Source organism: Hemitrygon akajei, chromosome 9, assembly GCF_048418815.1.
Source record: "Hemitrygon akajei chromosome 9, sHemAka1.3, whole genome shotgun sequence".
In the NCBI taxonomy this organism is placed as follows: domain Eukaryota; kingdom Metazoa; phylum Chordata; class Chondrichthyes; order Myliobatiformes; family Dasyatidae; genus Hemitrygon; species Hemitrygon akajei.
The window spans coordinates 99,288,283-99,303,794 of NC_133132.1; positions in this window are offsets into that span (position 1 = coordinate 99,288,283).

Consider the following 15,512-nt stretch of genomic DNA (forward strand, 5'->3'; position numbering starts at 1 on the left):
GGTAGGACTCACTGGAGATGTCAGTGTGGCGTAGGACTCACTGGAGATATCAGTGTGGCGTAGGACTCACTGGAGGTATCAGTGTGGCATAGGACTCACTGGAGATATCAGTGTGGCGTAGGACTCACTGGGGATATCAGTGTGGCGTAGGACTCACTGGAGATGTCAGTGTGGCGTAGGACTCACTGGAGATATCAGTGTGGCGTAGGACTCACTGGAGATGTCAGTGTGGCGTAGGACTCACTGGAGATTTCAGTGTGGGGTAGGACTCACTGGAGATATCATTGTGGGGTAGGACTCACTGGAGATGTCAGTGTGGCGTAGGACTTACTGGAGATGTCAGTGTGGCGTAGGACTCACTGGAGATTTCAGTGTGGGGTAGGACTCACTGGAGATATCATTGTGGGGTAGGACTCACTGGAGATGTCAGTGTGGCGTAGGACTCACTGGACATATCAGTGTGGCGGAGGACTCACTGGAGATATCAGTGTGGGGTAGGACTCACGGGAGATGTTAGTGTGGCGTAGGACTCACTGGAGATATCAGTGTGGCGTAGGACTCACTGGAGATGTCAGTGTGGCGTAGGACTCACTGGAGATATCAGTGTGGGGTAGGACTCACTGGAGATGTCAGTGTGGCGTAGGACTCACTGGAGATATCAGTGTGGCGTAGGACTCACTGGAGATATCAGTGTGGCGTAGGACTCACTGGAGATATCAGTGTGGCGTAGGGCTCACTGGAGATATCAGTGTGGCGTAGGACTCACTGGAGATATCAGTGTGGCGTAGGACTCACTGGAGATATCAGTGTGGCGTAGGACTCACTGGAGATATCAGTGTGGCGTAGGGCTCACTGGAGATATCAGTGTGGCGTAGGACTCACTGGAGATATCAGTGTGGCGTAGGGCTCACTGGAGATATCAGTGTGGCGTAGGACTCACTGGAGATATCAGTGTGGCGTAGGGCTCACTGGAGATATCAGTGTGGCGAAGGACTCACTGGGGATATCAGTGTGGCGTAGGACTCACTGGGGATATCAGTGTGGCGTAGGACTCACTGGAGATATCAGTGTGGCGTAGGACTCACTGGAGATATCAGTGTGGCATAGGGCTGACTGGAGATATCAGTGTGGCGTAGGACTCACTGGGGATATCAGTGTGGCGTAGGACTCACTGGGGATATCAGTGTGGCGTAGGGCTCACTGGGGATATCAGTGTGGCGTAGGACTCACTGGACATATCAGTGTGGCGTAGGACTCACTGGGGATGTCAGTGTGGCGTAGGACTCACTGGAGATATCAGTGTGGTGTAGGACTCACTGGAGATATCAGTGTGGCGTAGCACTCACTGGAGATGTCAGTGTGGCGTAGGACACTGGGGATATCAGTGTGGCGTAGGACTCACTGGGGATGTCAGTGTGGCGTAGGACTCACAGGAGATTTCAGTGTGGCGTAGGACTCACTGGGGATATCAGTGTGGCGTAGGACTCACTGGAGATATCAGTGTGGGGTAGGACTCACTGGAGATATCAGTGTGGCGTAGGACTCACTGGGGATGTCAGTGTGGCGTAGGACTCACTGGAGATTTCAGTGTGGCGTAGGACTCACTGGGGATATCAGTGTGGCGTAGGACTCACTGGAGATGTCAGTGTGGCGTAGGACTCACTGGAGATGTCAGTGTGGCGTAGGACTTACTGGAGATGTCAGTGTGGCGTAGGACTCACTGGAGATATCAGTGTGGCGGAGGACTCACTGGAGATATCAGTGTGGGGTAGGACTCACGGGAGATGTTAGTGTGGCGTAGGACTCACTGGAGATATCAGTGTGGCGTAGGACTCACTGGAGATGTCAGTGTGGCGTAGGACTCACTGGAGATATCAGTGTGGGGTAGGACTCACTGGAGATGTCAGTGTGGCGTAGGACTCACTGGAGATATCAGTGTGGCGTAGGACTCACTGGAGATATCAGTGTGGCGTAGGACTCACTGGAGATATCAGTGTGGCGTAGGACTCACTGGGGATATCAGTGTGGCGTAGGACTCACTGGAGATGTCAGTGTGGCGTAGGACTCACTGGAGATATCAGTGTGGCGTAGGACTCACTGGAGATTTCAGTGTGGCGCAGGACTCACTGGAAATATCAGTGTGGGGTAGGACTCACTGGAGATGTCAGTGTGGCGTAGGACTCACTGGAGATATCAGTGTGGGGTAGGGCTCACTGGAGATATCAGTGTGGCGAAGGACTCAATGGAGATATCAGTGTGGCGTAGGACTCACTGGGGATGTCAGTGTGGCGTAGGACTCACTGGAGATATCAGTGTGGCCTAGGACTCACTGGGGATATCAGTGTGGGGTAGGACTCACTGGAGATATCAGTGTGGCGTAGGACTCACTGGAGATTTCAGTGTGGCGCAGGACTCACTGGAGATATCAGTGTGGGGTAGGACTCACTGGAGATGTCAGTGTGGCGTAGGACTCACTGGAGATATCAGTGTGGCGTAGGACTCACTGGAGATGTCAGTGTGGCGTAGGACTCACTGGAGATATCAGTGTGGCGTAGGACTCACTGGGGATATCAGTGTGGGGTAGGACTCACTGGAGATGTCAGTGTGACGTAGGACTCACTGGGGATATCAGTGTGACGTAGGACTCACTGGGGATATCAGTTTGGGGTAGGACTCACTGGAGATATCAGTGTGGCGTAGGACTCACTGGAGATATCAGTGTGGGGTAGGACTCACTGGAGATATCAGTGTGGCGTAGGACTCACTGGGGATATCAGTGTGGGGTAGGACTCACTGGAGATGTCTGTGTGGCGTAGGACTCACTGGAGATATCAGTGTGGGGTAGGACTCACTGGGGATGTCAGTGTGGGGTAGGACTCACTGGAGATGTCAGTTTGGGGTAGGACTCACTGGGGATATCAGTGTGGCGTAGGACTCACTGGAGATGTCATTGTGGCGTAGGACTCACTGGGGATATCAGTGTGGCGTAGGACTCACTGGAGATGTCAGTGTGGCGTAGGACTCACTGGGGATATCAGTGTGGCGTAGGACTCACTGGAGATGTCAGTGTGGCGTAGGACTCACTGGAGATGTCAGTGTGGCGTAGGGCTCACTGGGGATGTCAGTGTGGCGTATGACTCACTGGAGATATCAGTGTGGCGTAGGACTCACTGGAGATGTCAGTGTGGCGTAGGACTCACTGGCGATGTCAGTGTGGCGTAGGACTCACCGGAGATGTCAGTGTGGTGTAGGACTCACTGGGGATATCAGTGTGGGGTAGGGCTCACTGGGGATATCAGTGTGGCGTAGGACTCACTGGGGATATCAGTGTGGCGTAGGGCTCACTGGGGATATCAGTGTGGCGTAGAACTCACTGGACATATCAGTGTGGCGTACGACTCACTGGAGATGTCAGTGTGGCGTAGGACTCACTGGAGATGTCAGTGTGGCGTAGGACTCACTGGAGATGTCAGTGTGGCGTAGGACTCACTGGAGATATCAGTGTGGCGTAGGGCTCACTGGAGATATCAGTGTGGCGTAGGACTCACTGGGGATATCAGTGTGGCGTAGGACTCACTGGGGATATCAGTGTGGCGTAGGGCTCACTGGGGATATCAGTGTGGCGTAGGACTCACTGGACATATCAGTGTGGCGTAGGACTCACTGGGGATGTCAGTGTGGCGTAGGACTCACTGGAGATATCAGTGTGGCGTAGGACTCACTGGAGATATCAGTGTGGCGTAGGACTCACTGGAGATATCAGTGTGGCGTAGGACTCACTGGCGATGTCAGTGTGGCGTAGGTCTCACTGGAGATGTCAGTGTGGCGTAGGACTCACTGGGGATATCAGTGTGGGGTAGGGCTCACTGGGGATATCAGTGTGGCATAGGACTCACTGGGGATATCAGTGTGGCGTAGGACTCACTGGAGATATCAGTGTGGCGTAGGACTCACTGGAGATATCAGTGTGGCGTAGGACTCACTGGCGATGTCAGTGTGGCGTAGGACTCACTGGAGATGTCAGTGTGGCGTAGGACTCACTGGGGATATCAGTGTGGCGTAGGGCTCACTGGGGATATCAGTGTGGCGTAGAACTCACTGGACATATCAGTGTGGCGTGTGACTCACTGGAGATGTCAGAGTGGCGTAGGACTCACTGGAGATGTCAGTGTGGCGTAGGACTCACTGGAGATGTCAGTGTGGCGTAGGACTCACTAGAGATATCAGTGTGGCGTAGAACTCACTGGAGATATCAGTGTGGCGTAGGGCTCACTGGAGATATCAGTGTGGCGTAGGACTCACTGGGGATATCAGTGTGGCGTAGGACTCACTGGGGATATCAGTGTGGCGTAGGACTCACTGGAGATATCAGTGTGGCGTAGGACTCACTGGAGATATCAGTGTGGCGTAGGGCTCACTGGAGATATCAGTGTGGCGTAGGACTCACTGGAGATATCAGTGTGGCGTAGGGCTCACTGGAGATATCAGTGTGGCGTAGGACTCACTGGAGATATCAGTGTGGCGTAGGGCTCACTGGAGATATCAGTGTGGCGTAGGACTCACTGGAGATATCAGTGTGGCGTAGGACTCACTGGAGATGTCAGTGTGGCGTAGGACTCACTGGAGATATCAGTGTGGGGTAGGACTCACTGGAGATGTCAGTGTGGCGTAGGACTCACTGGAGATGTCAGTGTGGCGTAGGACTCACTGGAGATATCAGTGTGGCGTAGGACTCACTGGAGATATCAGTGTGGCGTAGGACTCACTGGGGATATCAGTGTGGCGTAGGACTCACTGGAGATGTCAGTGTGGCGTAGGACTCACTGGAGATATCAGTGTGGCGTAGGACTCACTGGAGATTTCAGTGTGGCGCAGGACTCACTGGAAATATCAGTGTGGGGTAGGACTCACTGGAGATGTCAGTGTGGCGTAGGACTCACTGGAGATATCAGTGTGGGGTAGGGCTCACTGGAGATATCAGTGTGGCGAAGGACTCAATGGAGATATCAGTGTGGCGTAGGACTCACTGGGGATGTCAGTGTGGCGTAGGACTCACTGGAGATATCAGTGTGGCCTAGGACTCACTGGGGATATCAGTGTGGGGTAGGACTCACTGGAGATATCAGTGTGGCGTAGGACTCACTGGAGATTTCAGTGTGGCGCAGGACTCACTGGAGATATCAGTGTGGGGTAGGACTCACTGGAGATGTCAGTGTGGCGTAGGACTCACTGGAGATATCAGTGTGGCGTAGGACTCACTGGAGATGTCAGTGTGGCGTAGGACTCACTGGAGATATCAGTGTGGCGTAGGACTCACTGGGGATATCAGTGTGGGGTAGGACTCACTGGAGATGTCAGTGTGACGTAGGACTCACTGGGGATATCAGTGTGACGTAGGACTCACTGGGGATATCAGTTTGGGGTAGGACTCACTGGAGATATCAGTGTGGCGTAGGACTCACTGGAGATATCAGTGTGGGGTAGGACTCACTGGAGATATCAGTGTGGCGTAGGACTCACTGGGGATATCAGTGTGGGGTAGGACTCACTGGAGATGTCTGTGTGGCGTAGGACTCACTGGAGATATCAGTGTGGGGTAGGACTCACTGGGGATGTCAGTGTGGGGTAGGACTCACTGGAGATGTCAGTTTGGGGTAGGACTCACTGGGGATATCAGTGTGGCGTAGGACTCACTGGAGATGTCATTGTGGCGTAGGACTCACTGGGGATATCAGTGTGGCGTAGGACTCACTGGAGATGTCAGTGTGGCGTAGGACTCACTGGGGATATCAGTGTGGCGTAGGACTCACTGGAGATGTCAGTGTGGCGTAGGACTCACTGGAGATGTCAGTGTGGCGTAGGGCTCACTGGGGATGTCAGTGTGGCGTATGACTCACTGGAGATATCAGTGTGGCGTAGGACTCACTGGAGATGTCAGTGTGGCGTAGGACTCACTGGCGATGTCAGTGTGGCGTAGGACTCACCGGAGATGTCAGTGTGGTGTAGGACTCACTGGGGATATCAGTGTGGGGTAGGGCTCACTGGGGATATCAGTGTGGCGTAGGACTCACTGGGGATATCAGTGTGGCGTAGGGCTCACTGGGGATATCAGTGTGGCGTAGAACTCACTGGACATATCAGTGTGGCGTACGACTCACTGGAGATGTCAGTGTGGCGTAGGACTCACTGGAGATGTCAGTGTGGCGTAGGACTCACTGGAGATGTCAGTGTGGCGTAGGACTCACTGGAGATATCAGTGTGGCGTAGGGCTCACTGGAGATATCAGTGTGGCGTAGGACTCACTGGGGATATCAGTGTGGCGTAGGACTCACTGGGGATATCAGTGTGGCGTAGGGCTCACTGGGGATATCAGTGTGGCGTAGGACTCACTGGACATATCAGTGTGGCGTAGGACTCACTGGGGATGTCAGTGTGGCGTAGGACTCACTGGAGATATCAGTGTGGCGTAGGACTCACTGGAGATATCAGTGTGGCGTAGGACTCACTGGAGATATCAGTGTGGCGTAGGACTCACTGGCGATGTCAGTGTGGCGTAGGTCTCACTGGAGATGTCAGTGTGGCGTAGGACTCACTGGGGATATCAGTGTGGGGTAGGGCTCACTGGGGATATCAGTGTGGCATAGGACTCACTGGGGATATCAGTGTGGCGTAGGACTCACTGGAGATATCAGTGTGGCGTAGGACTCACTGGAGATATCAGTGTGGCGTAGGACTCACTGGCGATGTCAGTGTGGCGTAGGACTCACTGGAGATGTCAGTGTGGCGTAGGACTCACTGGGGATATCAGTGTGGCGTAGGGCTCACTGGGGATATCAGTGTGGCGTAGAACTCACTGGACATATCAGTGTGGCGTGTGACTCACTGGAGATGTCAGAGTGGCGTAGGACTCACTGGAGATGTCAGTGTGGCGTAGGACTCACTGGAGATGTCAGTGTGGCGTAGGACTCACTAGAGATATCAGTGTGGCGTAGAACTCACTGGAGATATCAGTGTGGCGTAGGGCTCACTGGAGATATCAGTGTGGCGTAGGACTCACTGGGGATATCAGTGTGGCGTAGGACTCACTGGGGATATCAGTGTGGCGTAGGACTCACTGGAGATATCAGTGTGGCGTAGGACTCACTGGAGATATCAGTGTGGCGTAGGGCTCACTGGAGATATCAGTGTGGCGTAGGACTCACTGGAGATATCAGTGTGGCGTAGGGCTCACTGGAGATATCAGTGTGGCGTAGGACTCACTGGAGATATCAGTGTGGCGTAGGGCTCACTGGAGATATCAGTGTGGCGTAGGACTCACTGGGGATATCAGTGTGGCGTAGGACTCACTGGGGATATCAGTGTGGCGTAGGACTCACTGGAGATATCAGTGTGGCGTAGGACTCACTGGAGATGTCAGTGTGGCGTAGGACTCACTGGAGATGTCAGTGTGGCGTAGGACTCACTGGAGATATCAGTGTGGCGTAGGGCTCACTGGAGATATCAGTGTGGCGTAGGACTCACTGGGGATATCAGTGTGGCGTAGGACTCACTGGGGATATCAGTGTGGCGTAGGGCTCACTGGGGATATCAGTGTGGCGTAGGACTCACTGGACATATCAGTGTGGCGTAGGACTCATTGGGGATGTCAGTGTGGCGTAGGACTCACTGGAGGTATCAGTGTGGCGTAGGACTCACTGGAGATATCAGTGTGGCGTAGGACTCACTGGAGATATCAGTGTGGCGTAGGACTCACTGGCGATATCAGTGTGGCGTAGGTCTCACTGGAGATGTCAGTGTGGCGTAGGACTCACTGGGGATATCAGTGTGGGGTAGGGCTCACTGGGGATATCAGTGTGGCATAGGACTCACTGGGGATATCAGTGTGGCGTAGGACTCACTGGAGATATCAGTGTGGCATAGGACTCACTGGAGATATCAGTGTGGCGTAGGACTCACTGGCGATGTCAGTGTGGCGTAGGACTCACTGGAGATGTCAGTGTGGCGTAGGACTCACTGGGGATATCAGTGTGGCGTAGGGCTCACTGGGGATATCAGTGTGGCGTAGAACTCACTGGACATATCAGTGTGGCGTATGACTCACTGGAGATGTCAGAGTGGCGTAGGACTCACTGGAGATGTCAGTGTGGCGTAGGACTCACTGGAGATGTCAGTGTGGCGTAGGACTCACTGGAGATATCAGTGTGGCGTAGGACTCACTGGAGATATCAGTGTGGCGTAGGGCTCACTGGAGATATCAGTGTGGCGTAGGACTCACTGGGGATATCAGTGTGGCGTAGGACTCACTGGAGATATCAGTGTGGCGTAGGACTCACTGGAGATATCAGTGTGGCGTAGGACTCACTGGAGATATCAGTGTGGCGTAGGGCTCACTGGAGATATCAGTGTGGCGTAGGACTCACTGGAGATATCAGTGTGGCGTAGGGCTCACTGGAGATATCAGTGTGGCGTAGGACTCACTGGAGATATCAGTGTGGCGTAGGGCTCACTGGAGATATCAGTGTGGCGTAGGACTCACTGGGGATATCAGTGTGGCGTAGGACTCACTGGGGATATCAGTGTGGCGTAGGACTCACTGGAGATATCAGTGTGGCGTAGGACTCACTGGAGATATCAGTGTGGCGTAGGGCTCACTGGAGATATCAGTGTGGCGTAGGACTCACTGGGGATATCAGTGTGGCGTAGGACTCACTGGGGATATCAGTGTGGCGTAGTGCTCACTGGGGATATCAGTGTGGCGTAGGACTCACTGGACATATCAGTGTGGCGTAGGACTCACTGGGGATGTCAGTGTGGCGTAGGACTCACTGGAGATATCAGTGTGGCGTAGGACTCACTGGAGATATCAGTGTGGCGTAGCACTCACTGGAGATGTCAGTGTGGCGTAGGACACTGTGGATATCAGTGTGGCGTAGGACTCACTGGGGATGTCAGTGTGGCGTAGGACTCACAGGAGATTTCAGTGTGGCGTAGAACTCACTGGGGATATCAGTGTGGCGTAGGACTCTCTGGAGATATCAGTGTGGGGTAGGACTCACTGGAGATATCAGTGTGGCGTAGGACTCACTGGGGATATCAGTATGGCGTAGGACTCACTGGGGATGTCAGTGTGGCGTAGGACTCACTGGAGATGTCAGTGTGGCGTAGGACTCACTGGAGATGTCAGTGTGGCGTAGGACTCACTGGAGATATCAGTGTGGGGTAGGACTCACGGGAGATGTTAGTGTGGCGTAGGACTCACTGGAGATATCAGTGTGGCGTAGGACTCACTGGAGATGTCAGTGTGGCGTAGGACTCACTGGAGATATCAGTGTGGGGTAGGACTCACTGGAGATGTCAGTGTGGCGTAGGACTCACTGGAGATATCAGTGTGGCGTAGGACTCACTGGAGGTATCAGTGTGGCATAGGACTCACTGGAGATATCAGTGTGGCGTAGGACTCACTGGGGATATCAGTGTGGCGTAGGACTCACTGGAGATGTCAGTGTGGCGTAGGACTCACTGGAGATATCAGTGTGGCGTAGGACTCACTGGAGATGTCAGTGTGGCGTAGGACTCACTGGAGATTTCAGTGTGGGGTAGGACTCACTGGAGATATCATTGTGGGGTAGGACTCACTGGAGATGTCAGTGTGGCGTAGGACTTACTGGAGATGTCAGTGTGGCGTAGGACTCACTGGAGATTTCAGTGTGGGGTAGGACTCACTGGAGATATCATTGTGGGGTAGGACTCACTGGAGATGTCAGTGTGGCGTAGGACTCACTGGACATATCAGTGTGGCGTAGGACTCACTGGGGATATCAGTGTGGCGTAGGGCTCACTGGGGATATCAGTGTGGCGTAGAACTCACTGGACATATCAGTGTGGCGTATGACTCACTGGAGATGTCAGTGTGGCGTAGGACTCACTGGAGATGTCAGTGTGGCGTAGGACTCACTGGAGATGTCAGTGTGGCGTTGGACTCACTGGAGATGTCAGTTTGGCGTAGGACTCACTGGAGAAATCAGTGTGGCGTAGGGCTCACTGGAGATATCAGTGTGGCTTAGGACTCACTGGAGATATCAGTGTGGCGTAGGACTCACTGGAGATATCAGTGTGGCGTAGGACTCACTGGAGATATCAGTGTGGCGTAGGGCTCACTGGAGATATCAGTGTGGCGTAGGACTCACTGGAGATATCAGTGTGGCGTAGGGCTCACTGGAGATATCAGTGTGGCGTAGGACTCACTGGAGATATCAGTGTGGCGTAGGGCTCACTGGAGATATCAGTGTGGCGTAGGACTCACTGGGGATATCAGTGTGGCGTAGGACTCACTGGGGTATCAGTGTGGCGTAGGACTCACTGGAGATATCAGTGTGGCGTAGGACTCACTGGAGATATCAGTGTGGCATAGGGCTGACTGGAGATATCAGTGTGGCGTTGGACTCACTGGGGATATCAGTGTGGCGTAGGACTCACTGGGGATATCAGTGTGGCGTAGGGCTCACTGGGGATATCAGTGTGGCGTAGGACTCACTGGACATATCAGTGTGGCGTAGGACTCACTGGGGATGTCAGTGTGGCGTAGGACTCACTGGAGATATCAGTGTGGCGTAGGACTCACTGGAGATATCAGTGTGGCGTAGCACTCACTGGAGATGTCAGTGTGGCGTAGGACACTGGGGATATCAGTGTGGCGTAGGACTCACTGGGGATGTCAGTGTGGCGTAGGACTCACAGGAGATTTCAGTGTGGCGTAGGACTCACTGGGGATATCAGTGTGGCGTAGGACTCACTGGAGATATCAGTGTGGGGTAGGACTCACTGGAGATATCAGTGTGGCGTAGGACTCACTGGGGATGTCAGTGTGGCGTAGGACTCACTGGAGATTTCAGTGTGGCGTAGGACTCACTGGGGATATCAGTGTGGCGTAGGTCTCACTGGAGATGTCAGTGTGGCGTAGGACTCACTGGAGATGTCAGTGTGGTGTAGGACTTACTGGAGATGTCAGTGTGGCGTAGGACTCACTGGAGATATCAGTGTGGCGTAGGACTCACTGGAGATATCAGTGTGGGGTAGGACTCACGGGAGATGTTAGTGTGGCGTAGGACTCACTGGAGATATCAGTGTGGCGTAGGACTCACTGGAGATGTCAGTGTGGCGTAGGACTCACTGGAGATATCAGTGTGGGGTAGGACTCACTGGAGATGTCAGTGTGGCGTAGGACTCACTGGAGATATCAGTGTGGCGTAGGACTCACTGGAGATATCAGTGTGGCGTAGGACTCACTGGAGATATCAGTGTGGCGTAGGACTCACTGGGGATATCAGTGTGGCGTAGGACTCACTGGAGATGTCAGTGTGGCGTAGGACTCACTGGAGATATCAGTGTGGCGTAGGACTCACTGGAGATGTCAGTGTGGCGTAGGACTCACTGTGGATATCAGTGTGGCGTAGGACTCACTGGAGATATCAGTGTGGCGAAGGACTCAATGGAGATATCAGTATGGCGTAGGACTCACTGGGGATGTCAGTGTGGCGTAGGACTCACTGGAGATATCAGTGTGGCGTAGGACTCACTGGGGATATCAGTGTGGGGTAGGACTCACTGGAGATATCAGTGTGGCGTAGGACTCACTGGAGATTTCAGTGTGGCGCAGGACTCACTGGAGATATCAGTGTGGGGTAGGACTCACTGGAGATGTCAGTGTGGCGTAGGACTCACTGGAGATATCAGTGTGGCGTAGGACTCACTGGAGATGTCAGTGTGGCGTAGGACTCACTGGAGATATCAGTGTGGCGTAGGACTCACTGGGGATATCAGTGTGGGGTAGGACTCACTGGAGATGTAAGTGTGACGTAGGACTCACTGGGGATATCAGTGTGACGTAGGACTCACTGGGGATATCAGTTTGGGGTAGGACTCACTGGAGATATCAGTGTGGCGTAGGACTCACTGGAGATATCAGTGTGGGGTAGGACTCACTGGAGATATCAGTGTGGCGTAGGACTCACTGGGGATATCAGTGTGGGGTAGGACTCACTGGAGATGTCTGTGTGGCGTAGGACTCACTGGAGATATCAGTGTGGGTTAGGACTCACTGGGGATGTCAGTGTGGGGTAGGACTCACTGGAGATGTCAGTGTGGCGTAGGACTCACTGGGGATATCAGTGTGGCGTAGGACTCACTGGAGATGTCATTGTGGCGTAGGACTCACTGGAGATGTCAGTTTGGGGTAGGACTCACTGGGGATATCAGTGTGGCGTAGGACTCACTGGAGATGTCATTGTGGTGTAGGACTCACTGGGGATATCAGTGTGGCGTAGGACTCACTGGAGATGTCAGTGTGGCGTAGGACTCACTGGGGATATCAGTGTGGCGTAGGACTCACTGGAGATGTCAGTGTGGCGTAGGACTCACTTGAGATGTCAGTGTGGCGTAGGGCTCACTGGGGATGTCAGTGTGGCGTAGGACTCACTGGAGATATCAGTGTGGCGTAGGACTCACTGGAGATGTCAGTGTGGCGTAGGACTCACTGGCGATGTCAGTGTGGCGTAGGACTCACTGGAGATGTCAGTGTGGCGTAGGACTCACTGGGGATATCAGTGTGGGGTAGGGCTCACTGGGGATATCAGTGTGGCGTAGGACTCACTGGGGATATCAGTGTGGCGTAGGGCTCACTGGGGATATCAGTGTGGCGTAGAACTCACTGGACATATCAGTGTGGCGTACGACTCACTGGAGATGTCAGTGTGGCGTAGGACTCACTGGAGATATCAGTGTGGCGTAGGGCTCACTGGAGATATCAGTGTGGCGTAGGACTCACTGGGGATATCAGTGTGGCGTAGGACTCACTGGGGATATCAGTGTGGCGTCGGGCTCACTGGGGATATCAGTGTGGCGTAGGACTCACTGGACATATCAGTGTGGCGTAGGACTCACTGGGGATGTCAGTGTGGCGTAGGACTCACTGGTGATATCAGTGTGGCGTAGGACTCACTGGAGATATCAGTGTGGCGTAGGACTCACTGGAGATATCAGTGTGGCGTAGGACTCACTGGCGATGTCAGTGTGGCGTAGGACTCACTGGAGATGTCAGTGTGGCGTAGGACTCACTGGGGATATCAGTGTGGGGTAGGGCTCACTGGGGATATCAGTGTGGCATAGGACTCACTGACGATATCAGTGTGGCGTAGGACTCACTGGAGATATCAGTTTGGCGTAGGACTCACTGGAGATATCAGTGTGGCGTAGGACTCACTGGCGATGTCAGTGTGGCGTAGGACTCACTGGAGATGTCAGTGTGGCGTAGGACTCACTGGGGATATCAGTGTGGCGTAGGGCTCACTGGAGATATCAGTGTGGCGTAGGACTCACTGGGGATATCAGTGTGGCGTAGGACTCACTGGGGATATCAGTGTGGCGTAGGACTCACTGGAGATATCAGTGTGGCGTAGGGCTCACTGGAGATATCAGTGTGGCGTAGGACTCACTGGAGATATCAGTGTGGCGTAGGGCTCACTGGAGATATCAGTGTGGCGTAGGACTCACTGGAGATATCAGTGTGGGGTAGGGCTCACTGGAGATATCAGTGTGGCGTAGGACTCACTGGGGATATCAGTGTGGCGTAGGACTCACTGGGGATATCAGTGTGGCGTAGGACTCACTGGAGATATCAGTGTGGCGTAGGACTCACTGGAGATATCAGTGTGGCGTAGGGCTCACTGGAGATATCAGTGTGGCGTAGGACTCACTGGGGATATCAGTGTGGCGTAGGACTCACTGGGGATATCAGTGTGGCGTAGGGCTCACTGGGGATATCAGTGTGGCGTAGGACTCACTGGACATATCAGTGTGGCGTAGGACTCACTGGGGATGTCAGTGTGGCGTAGGACTCACTGGAGATATCAGTGTGGCGTAGGACTCACTGGAGATATCAGTGTGGCGTAGCACTCACTGGAGATGTCAGTGTGGCGTAGGACACTGGGGATATCAGTGTGGCGTAGGACTCACTGGGGATGTCAGTGTGGCGTAGGACTCACAGGAGATTTCAGTGTGGCGTAGGACTCACTGGGGATATCAGTGTGGCGTAGGACTCACTGGAGATATCAGTGTGGGGTAGGACTCACTGGAGATATCGGTGTGGCGTAGGACTCACTGGGGATGTCAGTGTGGCGTAGGACTCACTGGAGATTTCAGTGTGGCGTAGGACTCACTGGGGATATCAGTGTGGCGTAGGACTCACTGGGGATGTCAGTGTAGCGTAGGACTCACTGGAGATGTCAGTGTGGTGTAGGACTCACTGGAGATGTCAGTGTGGCGTAGGACTCACTGGAGATGTCAGTGTGGCGTAGGACTCACTGGAGATATCAGTGTGGCGTAGGACTCACTGGAGATATCAGTGTGGGGTAGGACTCACGGGAGATGTTAGTGTGGCGTAGGACTCACTGGAGATATCAGTGTGGCGTAGGACTCACTGGAGATGTCAGTGTGGCGTAGGACTCACTGGAGATATCAGTGTGGGGTAGGACTCACTGGAGATGTCAGTGTGGCGTAGGACTCACTGGAGATATCAGTGTGGCGTAGGACTCACTGGAGATATCAGTGTGGCGTAGGACTCACTGGAGATATCAGTGTGGCGTAGGACTCACTGGGGATATCAGTGTGGCGTAGGACTCACTGGAGATGTCAGTGTGGCGTAGGACTCACTGGGGATGTCAGTGTGGCGTAGGACTCACTGGAGATATCAGTGTGGCGTAGGACTCACTGGAGATATCAGTGTGGCGTAGGACTCACTGGAGATATCAGTGTGGCGTAGGACTCACTGGCGATGTCAGTGTGGCGTAGGACTCACTGGAGATGTCAGTGTGGCGTAGGACTCACTGGGGATATCAGTGTGGGGTAGGGCTCACTGGGGATATCAGTGTGGCATAGGACTCACTGGGGATATCAGTGTGGCGTAGGACTCACTGGAGATATCAGTGTGGCGTAGGACTCACTGGAGATATCAGTGTGGCGTAGGACTCACTGGCGATGTCAGTGTGGCGTCGGACTCACTGGAGATGTCAGTGTGGCGTAGGACTCACTGGGGATATCAGTGTGGCGTAGGGCTCACTGGGGATATCAGTGTGGCGTAGAACTCACTGGACATATCAGTGTGGCGTATGACTCACTGGAGATGTCAGAGTGGCGTAGGACTCACTGGAGATGTCAGTGTGGCGTAGGACTCACTGGAGATGTCAGTGTGGCGTAGGGCTCACTGGAGATATCAGTGTGGCGTAGGACTCACTGGAGATATCAGTGTGGCGTAGGGCTCACTGGAGATATCAGTGTGGCGTAGGACTCACTGGGGATATCAGTGTGGCGTAGGACTCACTGGGATATCAGTGTGGCATAGGACTCACTGGAGATATCAGTGTGGGGTAGGACTCACTGGGGATATCAGTGTGGCGTAGGACTCACTGGAGATATCAGTGTGGGGTAGCACTCACTGGAGATATCAGTGTGGCGTAGGG